Consider the following 14,339-nt stretch of genomic DNA (forward strand, 5'->3'; position numbering starts at 1 on the left):
CTGGTACAAACCTCCTTATCCTTGGGAGGGGTTCCATGCAAACCCGCCAACATTTGCCAACAAACCACCAGTAGATTCTCTTTGAGAGACCGGTTGCTTGTTTGTCCTACTCAGACGCACTCCATGCTTTTCAACTGGCGGTCCATCCCCTCCTACTGTCCCTCCACCCTCGCTTTCCACCCATACGCTCAGTACAAGCACATTCCTCTGCACGCCAACTGCCCCCACTCATTCCACACTCATTCTGCACGCACACACTGCACGCACAGAGCCACTCATTCTGCGTGCATGCTCGCGCACACACACACACACACACACACACACACACACACTAAGCCACTCGTGCACATGCATCCCCACATTCCACACCCGCCCGTTCATGTGCACCTAGGCCCACCCTACACAGCAATTCATTTCCATCAAACCATGCTGTACACATCACCCCTGCCCTTCACTCCTACTCCTTCTGAGCTCTGATCCCATCACCCCCAGGGGCAGTCTGGCAGCTGCCTCCACCAAGCCAACCCCAGGCTACCCCAGGGAGGGAAAGCACAGCCATAAGCCATATTGTGTGTAGCCAGCGCCCAGAGGAAGATGGGGTCTATAGTCAGATGAGCTCCTGAACCACTGGGCTGAAGCTTTTAAGGGAGGCAGTAGGGGCAGGATTTCCTCCTTCTTGGCTGGTTGGTGACTAGCCGTTCTTCCCTAGTTTTTGGGGAAATGCCTGCCAAGCCAAATGAAATGTTGCCTACCCAAACAAAACATTTTGACTGGACATTTACCAAAACACTTTGACTTTTCCCGTTGGGTCTGAGCACCAATCTGCAAATCGTTTTCATTTTCGGCAAATAAGCTATTCATCTGAAACATTTCACCCAGCTCTGCTTACAATGAGCGATGCCCTGAAAATCAGAGCAGAACGAGTGTGTAACTGACAAGAGGAAGGAGGGGAACGGAGAACAGGGTGGAGACAGTTACAGAATCATGAAATTACATACTTGCCTGAACAAGGAGCATAGGGCTGGGCCCAACGTTCCATGCTGAAAATGTTGCATTACCTGGGATTACAAATTGTTTAGTGTTGCATCTGGTTTTATGGTTCCTTACAAAGGGGAGGGTGGGAGGGCTTTCATTCCTTTCAGAAATGATCTGAAAACCAAAATATTAAAGTCCTTAATTATGGAAAGCAGAGGCCCTAAAGCTTCAGAAATGTCATGTCAGTCAGACTGGGCAGGAAACTGGTTGAGCTCCCTGTTCTCTTCCAGAAATCTGCAGGGAGTTATCAACTGTAGGAAATCGAAAACACTCCAGTTCTTTCTCCCTGCTCGGCTTTTTCCAAATGGGCTGTGGGAGACAACAAAAGTCACTCTTTGTCAGAGACTAGATTGAAACAATATCTTCGTAAATAGGCCCATTAATCACGACAAGGCATAGAGCTGCAATTCGAACGGGGTGAAACACTGGCGCTGCGTTAAACTCAACCCAAGAACATTCCACTCTTAGTAAGACCAGGAGGTTTGGATGCTTCTTTAACAGACACTGTGCTTGTTATTTATTGTCAAATCACAAGAAATATGTATTGTGAGGCAACATGTGTTATTCCTCTTCTTCGGGCACTGGGGCTTTGTAATTAATATCAAGAAATGACACCTTAAACCCTTTCAAAGGATAGAACCTTGTGGTTTATCTGGAATTCAACCCAAAATATTAGGAATTCCATTATCTGGGAGAGAGGGAACCTTTATTTGCCAAAAGGGGGAAAAAGTAAACAACCCTATTATACAGACCGCCTTCCAGTTGGAAAGAGCAAGCCGGCCTCTAGGTTTCCGAGTAGCCTGTCCTTCGTTTAGTCTCTGTTAAATAAATGTACAGCTCTGTCTCTGGAAAGAAAATCAGTACTTACCGGATGAGTCAAATTTGGTTCCTCTCTCAGGTCACCGCCATCAAAGCTTTACCGCAGGAGCGAATTCCTTGCCACTTTTCTCCAACACGCTTGTCTCAGAATGTGACTTGAAGGCTCCCCAGCTGCCATGAGAGGCTGTATGGAACCGAAATACCACAGCTCAGCACACATGGGACAGGAGTCAGTGATGTGGGGCACAGTAGGAAGAAAAGTGAATTTCCCTCCAAATTAGGCCTGACAGCACTGGAATGTGAGCTTAAGTCAGCCATAGAGAAAAGACAGAACCTCAGTCGCAGCCTCTAGGAGCTGTTCAGCAGAGTTGGTAAATCTAACCAAGCAAGCGTTCAAATGCTTCCACTTTAGTGTGCAAGCCGCCCTTCTCCCAGGGGCTCAGTCTCGCCTGGGAGCCTGAAGGCAGCCGTTATTGGGCTCGCTGTAAGGAGCAGTCCTAGACGGAGGCTGGAACTCCCACCCCTGAGCTGGAGCAGAGGGAATCAAACATTCCCCCAGCTGGCACCACCAAAGGTGCTGATGGGCCAGGGAACATTCGGCACCAGGTCACTCCGGGAGAGTGTGACGCAAGGAGCTCGCTGGTCCTGGTGTGGAGAGCAGTGCAAAAGGTGTCCCACGGGACGGGAAAGCTGTGAAAACTAGGCTTGGGTCAGCTGTGTGTCAATGCAGCTGCACACCAGAGTAACTCCTCTGAAGTCATTAGCCCCTGCCTGGGGGTAAACAGGTGTAATGGGGTGGGGAATCAGAGCCTGGGTGCCCAGGCACGCATGTGCTCTGAGTGTGTGTGTGGTGCTATGCCCTGGGTGGGCTGTTGGCTGTACGGACTGAACTCGGGATCCCTAGAGCTAAAAGCATGAGCCGCTCCTGCCTGAGGTAAAAGGCACAGCTCTGTTAGCACGAAGACCGTGACAGACTTATAACCTCTCCGGCCCAGCCACTAGAGAGGGACAGAGAGCTCTGGGTAAGCATAAGGGATGTGTGCACGGACATGCAATGTTACAGACTTGTGCCGCCTTAAATAGAACATGTCCAAATATTACTCGTTGATTGTTGCTAGGCAAGCTGGTCTTATGGGGAGGGGCCTGGCCTGGGACTCAGAGCTGAGGTCTATTCCTGGTTAGGCTGCTGAGTCGCTGTGTGGCTTCGGGTCCAGCAGGAAGGATAACACGCTCTGTTTCCCACCCTTTGCCCGTCATGTCCTTTTAGGCGGTGACAGTCGTGTGTTCCAGGGCCGTCTCACCCACATCTCCCTCAGCTCTTCTCTTCAGCTCTGGGAGGCTGCATGTGACAGCAGGGGGCTGGGCACAAAAAACATCCTCCCATCTCTGTCTTGACTGGTGTTACTAGCCTACCTCCTTTGGAATCCCGGGGCATCTCCGACAGATTTACGCCAACACGGATCTTGTGAGTCAACAACACGTTTGACTTAAATGCTGGTCAGAGCAGCCTCATGGACCTTCATCTAGGAGAAGGGGCTTCATTACAGTGGGGCACCCTTTGCTCTCGGGGTTATCCTTCACTGGGACTCTAGCCGGTTCCTGTCCCAGCTGTGCCTAGCCCTGTGATGTCACAATCCCAACCTTTGGTTCCCAGGGGGCCCTTTAAGGGAAACTTGTCAAAGTGTTTGCCATGCTTTAGGCAGGATAGTATCTCGGGAGTGGAGTGGCTGTCAAGGCATCAGTCCACTTGTCATCGTCTGGCCTGAAATGAAAACCGGAGGAGGAAGAGATTGAGACTCGGAAAGGAAAAGGCATGAGAGAGGAAAAAGAGGCAAGGTGAGAGGAGGAGAGATTATCACATGGGAGTGCGCCAGCTTGTGAGATGTGGGCCCAAGGGACTTTGATAACTTCGTATGTCTTGCTACATCTCCCAGGACTGGGATCAGAGATCAAAGCTGCCTTGACTGTTCTTATTTATCAGGATACTCATAGATTTTTAATACCAGAAGGGACCGTTACGATCAGCTAGTCTGACCTGCATAGCACCAGCTATAGAACTTCACCCTGTAATTCCTGCATCAAGCCCAGAACCTGTGGCCATGCTAGCATCTCTTTTAGCAAAACAAGTGATCTCGCTTTAACGACTCCAAGTGATGGAGAATTTACCACCTCCCTAGGTAAGTTGGCCCAATGGTTGATTTTATTCTGTTAAACATATGCACCTGATTTCCAGTCTGAACTCTGCTGTCTTCATCTTCCAGCCACTGGATTCTCATTCCACTTTTGCCTGCTGGATTAAAGAGCCCTCTGCTACAGATATCACCTCCCTGTGTAGGTACAGGAATGCTTTCTTTGTAGTCAGGTAAACAGTTAGTTAATAGATAAGGTGCCAGCGACATACATCGCATAACTCCTGGTTTTTGTTATGCACTGCAAACGGCTTCCTCTGGCTGCTTGGGCCAAGTTGCCTCGTAGCTGTCTCCTTAAGGCTGTGTCTACACTGCAATGAAAACCCCATGGCACCGAGGCACAGAGCCTGGGTCAGCTGACTTGGATTCACGGGGCTCAGGATGCAGGGTAGACCTTCCGCTGCAGGCTCTGAGGTCCCCTGAGGGAGGAAGGTCTCAGAGCCCAGGCTCCAGCCCAAGGCTGAATGTCTACACTGCAATTTTATAGCCCCGCAAGCCCAAGTCAGCTGACGGGGGCCAGCTGCAGCCATGGTGCGGGTCTTTTATCGCAGTGTAGCTGTAGCTCTCATTGGAAAACAGAATATCCAGGCCCGAAGTCATTCTTGTGACCGAACCCTCATCTGAACCCTCCCTAATGTTTCAACATCTTTTTTAAAGTAGGGACACAGGACTGGCCACAGTACCCACTAATGGTCTTACCATTGTGGTAGAGTGTAACCGTGCCTTCGTGGGTAACAACTGAGAATACCAAATTCAGGACAAACGGCTGAGAAGTAGGGCAGACACACCACAAAACTGGAGGTTATTCTCCCATGAGATATACCAAACCAGCAACAAAAGTAAACTTCTGTTTCACCACACTGGCTAACAAGCACTCAGAAAAGCAGTTTCCTTAGATAATCCAGTCCTTGTATCCACCAAAAACACCAGACTTAGAGATGAGTGGTTCTTTAAAACCAATCTCCTCAAATAAAAGGTTCTTCTGGTAGGACCAGCCATACACCCAGGTCAATATATAACTCAGATCTTACCCCAAAATCACGCCGTTGCCAATCCTTTAGTATCTAAAATGCAAAGATTTATTCAGAAAAAGAAGAAAGGTGAGAGTTAAAATTGGTTAAAGGAATCAAATATATACAATAAATGCAAAGGTCTTGGTTCAGGCTTGTAGCAGCGATGGGATAAACTGCTGGCTTGATAAGTCTCTGGTTGCTTCCAAATCATTGGAAGGACCTCAGACCATTGGTTAGAATGCTCCCATAAATAGAACGCCATAGTGCAGAGGTTTGAGCAGAAAAGAGGCAAAATGGAGGTGTTGCCGGGAGCTTTTATATCTTCTGCCATGTGGAGGAAGAAAGGAGCAGTGAAGGTGGATCCTCCATTCATGCCTAGAAAGTCTGTACAGCAGCAGCCAATCAATGCCCATCAGGCTCAGATAAAAGGAACTGAGCAAAGGGGCTGAGCGAAGCAGCCCCTGGCTGGGACCAGAGGGGTAGTGGTGGTGGTGGTGGTCTCCTGTGGCCACATGAGTTTGCCCGGTTGCATTTACTGGACCTGTGGGAGTGGGGACCTGAGAATTGTAACCCGAGCTAAGGGGTGAAGATAAAGGGGCCAAGTGGGAAGAGGCCCAGCGAAAACAGCAGCAACTAATTAAAGGGAGCAGTACATGGCTGCTGTTTATAGGGTCCCCGGGCTGGAACCTGGAGCAGTGGCAGGCTCTGAGAAAATGGCCTAAACCCCAAGAAGGGGACAAGGCTTGTTTAGAAGCCAAAGAAAGGGCTCAGAGATGGGGCTGAAGACCCTGGTGGGGCCAACAGTTTGTTGAACTCTTTGCTACTCTGAAAGGGGTTTCTCCATTTTGAGAGAGTGACTTGGCCGGAGGGCCGAGGCAGTGAAGACCTGGTTAACAATCTACAGGGGACGCCTGGAGCAGGGAAAGGCCTGCAGTACCAGATGCAGCCACAAGAGGCATTCACAAGAAGTGAGTGTTCCCTTGGTATAGACACTTTTTTGATGTTAAATGCTACTGTGGTGCGTTTCTTTGGTATCCCCATGCACACACGGATGTTAAATGTAATTACATTATGGCTGCTGTCACCTAGCAGTTCAACTATAGCCTCCCTTGGACCAGACCCTGTGTGCTGCGTAGGACTAAATCAAGAACTGCCTCTCCCCTTGTGGGGTCCACCACTAGCTGCTCCATGAAGCACTCATTTATGGTGTCTAGAAATTTGATCTCTGCATCCTGTCTTGAGGTGACATGTTCCCAGTCAATATGCAGATAGCCAAAATCCCCCTTTATTATTGTTGGGTTTTCTGGTTTTGTAGCTTCTCTAATCTCCCCAAGCATTTCACAGTTGCTGTCGCCATCCTGGTCAGGTGGTCAGTAGTGTATCCCTACTGCTATATCCTTATTGGTCAGGCATGGCATTTCCTATCCAGAGAGATTCTATGGTACAGTTTGATTCATTTAAGATTTGTTCTGTATTTGAGACTCTTTCTGTCACATATAGTTCCACTCCCCCACCAGCATGACCAACTCTGCCATTCCTGCATATTTTGTACCCTGGTATTACCATGTCCCATTGATTATCATTGTTCCACCAAGTTTCTGCAATGCCTGTTAATATCCTCATTTAATACCAAGCGCTCATTTAATACCCATCTTAGTATTTCGATTTCTAGCATTTGTATACAATTACTTATAAAATGTATCAATATTTCGTTGTCTGCCTTCAGGCGATGTAGCTGAATAGGACTCTCTCTCTTTTTTATTTGACTGTTTCTCTTCAGTTCCTGCCTGTACTTTATCAATTTCTAGCCTCTCTTCTTCTGTAGGACATAGAGAATACCCAGTAATATATCCTCCCCTAAGGGATGGCTCCCTCTGAACCGTTTGCCCCTCCACACCTGTTGGCTTTCTCCCAGCCCTTCGTTTAAAAACGCCTGTAACCTTTTTAGTTTGACATGCCAGCTATCTGGTTCTGTTTTGGTTTAGCTGGAGCCCATCCTCCCTGCATAGGCTCCTCCTTTCCCAAAAGGTTCCCCAATTCCTACTAAACCTAAGCCCCTCCTCCCTACACCATCCACGCACTGAGACCCTGCAGTTCTGTCTGTCTACCTAGCCCTGTGCGTGGAACTGGAAGCATTTCAGACAATGCTACCATGTAGGTCCTGAACTTTTATCTCTTATCTAGCCACCTAAATTTGGCATCCAGGACCTTTCTTCTACCTTTTTCTGTATCACTGGTACCTACACATACCACAACCACCTGCTCCTCCCCAGCACTGCATATAAGCTTAACTAAATGTCTTGGGAGATCTGCAACCTGTGCACCCAGCAGGCAATTCATCATGTGGTTCTCCCAGTCATCACAAACCCAGCTATCTGTATTTCTAATGCCCGCATCCCCCATAAATATTACCTGTCTGTCTCTTCCTAATAACTGGGGTTCCCTCCCCCAGAGAGGTATCCTCTGTGCTTGCAGATACCATGACATCATCTGGAAGGAGAGTCCCAACTATTGGATTGTTTCTCTCCACTCCAGCTTGATGTTCTCCTTCCATGAGACTTTCATCCTCTTCAGCAGCACCGAGGCTGTCAGACCAGGGGTGGGACTGTTCTACTGTGTCCTGGGAAGTCTCCTGTATGCACCTCTCTCTGTCTCCCTGTGCTCCTCCAGTTCAGCCATTCTGCCCTCAGGAGCCAGTACTGGGTCTCTGAGGGCCATGAGCTGCTTGTACTGAATGCACACACCTGCCATCTGCCCACAAGGCAGGTAATCTTTACCCAGGCTGCATTCAGTGCAATAAACTAGATCGCCCCTATTCTGCTGCTGGACTTCTGCCTGCATTCTTTTGATTCTTGCAGGGGTTTTCTGTTTGTTCTTTGTTTGTGGGGGAGGATCATAGGCATAAATTTAGAGAATGTTTGTTAGGTGTATCTGGCTCTCACGCTTCCTCGCAAAACTCCTCTGGTCCCTTCGGAGCTGGCTTTTTAACCCCCTGTTCTCCCTGAGTTAGCATGCCACATGGTGGCATGGACCCCAGCACAGGCTAGGAAAGCAAGTATGTACCAAGGGCTTGGGGGGGGGGGTTGTACGGCCCACGCTGCACCCGCATTGCTGTGTCCATTTTTAGCCATGCTCATTCGGTTAAAGCGAGCGTGGGTGTGCCCACCCAAGCTGCAATTACACCTCTGATCCCCATGCCCTGGGATTAATGAATATGGACCGAGTGCAGAATGCTGGACCCCATCCGTGGAAGTCATGGCTTTTAAAAGAAGTTGTCAGCATTTTATGGTAATTTAAGCAGCAGAGATTTCCAAGATTTCCAGTGGAGTAACTAGAGAGCGCGGGAGCTGGGTGGGAAATCACTCGGTGTCTCTGCACCTGATTTCCATGGGGGTTATCCCATGACATCCCCCTGGACTTGGAATTGAAAATGGAGCTCTTCATTGCAGCACAAGGAGGGACATTCAGTCTCGAAGACAATAAAGAATTCACAAGGCGTAGGCGTTCCTCTTCCATGTGCTGAAATGACTGTTTTATGTGTATCTGGCTTAAATAAGGAGCGTTACTGTTGATTCAGGGCTTACCTCGCTGAGTTCAGATACATCAGGAAGTTTGGATTGGCTGGAACTCCCCCGGCGTCTGTGAGGTTGAAAGGAACTGGTTTGTAAGTCATGCTCAGGCCTGAATCACAAACATATTCATGGCACTACAGCTGAACATTCATTTTACCCCATTATGTATCAAAATAGCTGCCAGCTAACACATTAGGCCAAATAAATCTTAAATATACGTGTATTTGATGCAAGAATGGGCGTTATAAAGCCGGGAATTGTTTAAAAAGAATGTTGAAGAATAGCAAGCTTGTTTTCCATTGGAATTCTTTAAAAATAAATGCTTTTCTGGAGTGAACTTTCTTCCTCTTGAAAGCAAGAGGCTAGCGGAACTGGCCTGCAATAACCTACAATATCACCCGCTAGCTCTCCTGTAGCACTTCACATCAGTAGATCTCCAGGTCCTTTACAGAGGAGGTCAGTATCCTTCTCCCCACTTTACAGATGGGGAGAACACAGCCATGGAGACTTGTCCTCAAGCCGGCCAGTGGCAGACCCAGGAATAGAACCCAGGTCTGCAGAGACAGATTTCTGTATTCCCCTGCTTGCCCTGCCCCATCAGTGAAATAGACTCATAGACTCATGCCAAACCGGGCCCTGCCTGTGAGCCTGGCGCAGTTAGAGAATGCCAGGCCAATGGTTCATGCGCAGAAGCAGAGCATGGCACCAGGGTTCCGTGCCTTGCCTACTCCTCTTGTCATTCAGGGCTGCCTTCTGGTGGCAGGTTGTGTCCTTGCCAGCTTTCCCATTTGTAAGGGTCTGAGTTTCTCACTCTGGCCCCCACGTACACTGATATTTGCTACGTGACTCCCAGATCCACAGGTGAAGCAGAAAAAAAATAGACCTTGATACACGAGCAGACCCCATTAGAGAAGGGAAGTGAAATCTACTGATGTACCAGAGAGCGTGTCAAGGGGAAAACATGAAAGGAAATTGAACGGGTGAAAAAGGGAGCTGATCAGAAAGCTGTATTAGATGAAAACGGACCCTGAAAACAGCACATGAGACGCCCACCCACAAAGAACCTGAAGTATATGAACAGAGAAAGTGGTTGGTTGAACACCTACTGAAGGAGCACAGAGCAAAGGTGCCTAATGGGAGAGTCAGGGCCCAGTAGGTGAAGACACCTGTTTGTGGATAAATTCAGTGCGAAGATGTAGAGCCACAGGAACATGTTATCTAAAGAGCACTTCAAGCCGAAGAGAAGCAAAGAAACAGGACAGAAAGCATGGAGCTGGATCTACAGCCAAGGAGAGGAAAAGTTGATGCTTCTCTGACGTGACCCAGTATATTGTAGGGTAATCTCATTCATAACAGTGCATCTGGTATTCACTGCTCAGAATGAGGAAGAGAAGCATGTACAAGCTCACAAAGGTTAATGTGTTGATAGTTTATTGTAAGTAGTCAGTGCTTGGTAATGTTCTGTGTTTATGCTCCTGGTACAACTCTAGGATTTTTTTCCCTTGTACAGTTCTAAAATTTTTAAATTATCCCTCTTGTCTTGGTTTGCCTCTGCTTCTCCTCACAGTTATCCTAGCCCAATCGGGCTCCTGCACTATGTATGCGGTGTTATTGCAGCTGTGTCGGTCCCAGGTCATTAGAGGGACCAGACGGGTGAGGGAATATCTTTTATTGGACCAACTTCTGGGAAACTAGTTTAAGCTTGAAAGTTTGTCTCTCTCACCAACAGAAGCTGGTCCAATAAAAGAGATTACCTCACCCGTCTGGTCTCTCTAGCCAAAATCCAATTGCCTACGTTTTCTTAGAACAATTTTTGGGGGGTGCAAAAAAACCAGCTTTTATTTTATACAGGGGATCTTCTACAAGAGAAGCAAGGCAGTGTTATGTAGGGAAGTAGCAAGAAAGGGATTTTGGATTACTCCAGTAACTGACCCTATGGTGGATGTTATTATTTTCTTAAATCACTTATCACCAAGCGGTGGGGATACTGGATACTGCACAAATTTGAAACTATAAAATAAATGGAACCCAGTGGCCCTGAAAAGCAGCCCCTGCCTCAAACAAAGGGCAATGGTCCTAGAGAGAACCCCTGATAACGCACGTGAGCAGGTGAAGCTGAGTGAATAACTGATCAGTCGCTTCAGGGGTTGAACAAAAAAAAATTCAATTAGGGTCAAATCCAAATCATCGTTTTTGTTTTTTCTCACCCAAAATGGGGGGGGGGATATTTGGGGGTGGAACAAAATGTTTTGTTTGACCCAAAATTATTTTGTTTTTGTTTTGTTTTACATTTTTTTTTTATTTCAACAAGCCTACCTAAATTCCAAACCAAAACATGGTTATAAAACCGAAAGTTGCACCGTTTCATTTAGAACAGGGGCAGCCAGCCTGAGGAGGAGCTAGAATTTACCAATGTCCATTGCCAAAAAGCCCCAGTAATACGTCAGCAGCCCCCCATCAGCTCCCCCCACTCCAACCTGCAGCGCCTCCTGCCCGCCGGCAGCCCCACCGATCAGTGCCTCCCGCTCCCTCCCCACACCTCCCACCTGCCGCGATCAGCTGTTACGCGGTGCGCAGGAGGCTCTGGTGGGGACGGGAGGAGAGCGAGGGCACGGCAGGCTCAGGAGTGGAGGCAGGGCCTGTGGCAGAGCCAGGGGTTGAGCAGTGAGCACCCCCCGGCCCATTGGAAAGTTGGCGCCTGTAGCTCCAGCCCCGGAGTCGGCGCCTATGCAAGGAGCCGCATATTAACCTCTGAAGAGCCCCCTGCGGCTCTGGAGCCACAGGTTGGCTACCCCTGATCTAAAATATGTCAAAATGAATGTGGCTCCGACGTGGGGCTCAGCTGCTGTAGTCATTGGAGAAGGGCCTTGAACATAGGTGCCAAGTGAGCACCCACCATCAGCCCCCCCCCCCCCCCCAATCAGGGCCTCCCTGTCCCTCCCAGCGCCTCCCGCCCGCCGCGACCAGCTGTTCCGTGGCGTGCAGGAGGCACTGGCGGGAGAGAGGAGCAAGGGTGGGTGTGCTTGGGGCAAGGGGCGGGAAGAGACAGAGTGAGGGTGGGGCCTCGGGGGAAGGGGTGGGGTGGGGGCGGGGCCTGGGGCAGAGCCGTGGGGAGCACCGCCCGGCACATTGGAAAGTCGGCGCCTCTGGCCTTGAACTTGGGGATCCTCCAGCCCAGGTGAGTGGCCCAACTGGCACGCTACAGACTGAGAGTCTCTCTCTCTCTCTCTCTCTCTCTCTAAGATAATCTCAGGGTTCACCAGGACGTGACTTGTGCTTTTTGCACGCTTGGTGCTGGCAATGCTGAACACCTCTCAGAAGACTGTATCCTAGCAGCCATGGTTCTGTGGCCTGCTATACAAGTGGTGCTTGTCTATTGCTTGGAGACATGATTTCTTGGGGCCTTTTCCGGTGGGCAGTCCGACACCTGGGACTGTAAGTTCTACCTCTGTACTGCTACAAATGTCTGGGGCACTGAAGCTCTTCACACACGACGGTCAACACGGTTAACAGAGCTTGGACTACATGATCCCAATGATCCCTTCTGGCCTTGGCACCTACGAAAGGGGCTGAGGTTTCGTGCTGTGTGGCCGTTTCAGGAGGGGAGAACACCACCTCGGAAGGCGCAAACAAGTCTTTGGAATCTCCAGCTGCGTGATGGACGAAGGAAGAGAACTGCCTTCTGTGACATGGTGGCTTTGTCAAAAGCTCAGCAGACTACACCCCATTCTGGGCCTGTATCACGGTCTCCAAAGACGATGGACTGTTTGCAACAATTTGTCCCACCTCCGTGAGTAAAATAAATTAAAAACCAGCTGCCAGATTGAATGTGTAAACAAGAAAACCATGGTCTGCATGCCTTTTCCCCAGGGTGTGGTTTTACAGAGGATGATCATAGTCCTGCTATGCATGGTGTATTATATTTTCATCTAGTGATTCAAGTTTTTTAGTCTGTTGCACCTGGATTCATTAAAACAGAAGGTGCCTGCTGTATTCCTGCCAGCTTTGAAGACCCAATCCGACTCCCATTAAATCTAATCATCGGCTCCATATTTGTTTCAATGGGAATTGGCTCTGAAGTGACTGAGAAGGGACCAACATCCCCCACACCTAAACACCCCTCTGCATTGGGAAAGTTCAGCTCTGGATACAAACTTTGCAGCTCAGGCCTATTTCTAACAATGTAGCCTGCATCTGTGTTTAATTAATTAGCCTGGAACCGGAGCTATGCTGGAAAGTCCCTACTAAAGAGCTTTTCTGGATGCTGGTTACACTTCTATCTTTGCCCCTCTTGCTCCTTGAAAAATGTTTTCTTTGTTAAATAAAAGTTAAGCTTCTTGTTTAGGGAATCCAGAGGGGTGACTTTTGTTTTTGCAGTTGAAGCCTCCAGGGTTTCATTGCGCTGTTTATAAAACCAGAGTTGGGAATGCCAATGTTCTGGCCAATTTCCAATGTAGGTAATTACATTCTGTCTCCTGCACCCAAGTTCCCCCAGTACTTTCCCTCGGAGACGGCATTAAAGAAGAATCAAAATAACGTCTGGTTTTGCTGCGTGAGCTCTGAACAATGAATAGTTCGGTCCCTGTGAAACCTTCCTGCACAGCCTTGGTGCTTGGTACTGCCAAAGAAATGCACCAGAATCCCCATCTAACCCTGTTCTTGTAGATAGCAACAAGTGCTCGAATCAGGTTACTTTTGGGCGTCTCTCAATGAAATGTTCAAGAAGCTCTGTTGATATCTGTATGCAGGCGCCGGGGTCTCACCCATCACAACAGCCAACCTAGAGCTCTTCTGCAGTCCACGGCGCTGAGTCTGTGAACTGAGAATTCCACCTGGACAGCTGGGCTCAATCGTCCGTAACTGTGTGCGTGGAGCCCCTGTCATCTTTCATGTCTACAGCATCTAGATTTATAATTCAACAATTAATCAATTGAATCGTTACCTAACTAGCCACGTGTGCAGAGTCAGACATTAAGGATTTTCAGGTTAATGGATCACTAAGGAATTGTTTTTAATGCAGATGATTTGCCCTTGAAAAAAATTAACAAAACTAAACAAAGAAAACTTAAATACACTGCAAAAAATACTGGGGCCAAATTCTGCTTGTCTCCTTTATTTCAGTACCAGGATAAAGCTGGCTTATACTGACAAAAACATTCGGGGCTAAGATGAGGGACAGTCCCATGCCTCAGCCACAAGCCCATCCTTCCTACTAAAAGAGTTGACATGAGCCTGTGAAATGTTTGAATTTTGAAGACACCCGTATAAAATTATTTTTGCTTCAGGAAGCCGAGGTCTATGTTTTTCTTGGAATAATTGCTCCCCCGGATGTGTTAGTAAAAGAAAAAGCAGGTTTTAGCAGCCGCAATCACATCTGCAGTGCTGGTGAGCCAAGACCATGGGGCACTGGCAGAGGACTCGGCAACCCACGTCTTATTTCTCTCAGATCCTCAAGCCATAAATAGGCTGCTGCACATACTTGCACAATAAAGTAGGTTAGAGCATAAAAATTAAAGCCGTGAAAGCCTCATGACTGGGACCTGGGCCGTGACTGTGGGCAGCAGGAGCAAATATCCAACTTGTGTTGGACGGGACACAGAGGCTGGTTTAGATCTCACAGGATTGTAATTTCTTGGAATTCGCTGTGACCTGATGTAGGCATTGCATCCATATCCTACTGCTATAAATGTGCTTTTTCTCAATGGGCTAAA

General features: G+C 48.4%; 1 long non-coding RNA gene across 1 annotated transcript; it reads right to left on the bottom strand.

Annotated features, from left to right (window-relative positions):
- Window positions 1–347: 347 nt before the first annotated feature.
- Window positions 348–13,509, bottom strand: LOC128833610 (uncharacterized). Its single transcript, XR_008444298.1, has 5 exons — window positions 12,075–13,509; window positions 8,641–8,695; window positions 5,075–5,107; window positions 1,904–2,038; window positions 348–1,344 (listed from the first exon to the last, which is right to left on the bottom strand). It is a non-coding gene; the product is annotated as an uncharacterized LOC128833610 (long non-coding RNA).
- Between the last annotated feature and the right edge of the window lie 830 nt (window positions 13,510–14,339).

This window comes from Malaclemys terrapin, chromosome 3, assembly GCF_027887155.1.
Source record: "Malaclemys terrapin pileata isolate rMalTer1 chromosome 3, rMalTer1.hap1, whole genome shotgun sequence".
Lineage (NCBI taxonomy): Eukaryota > Metazoa > Chordata > Testudines > Emydidae > Malaclemys > Malaclemys terrapin.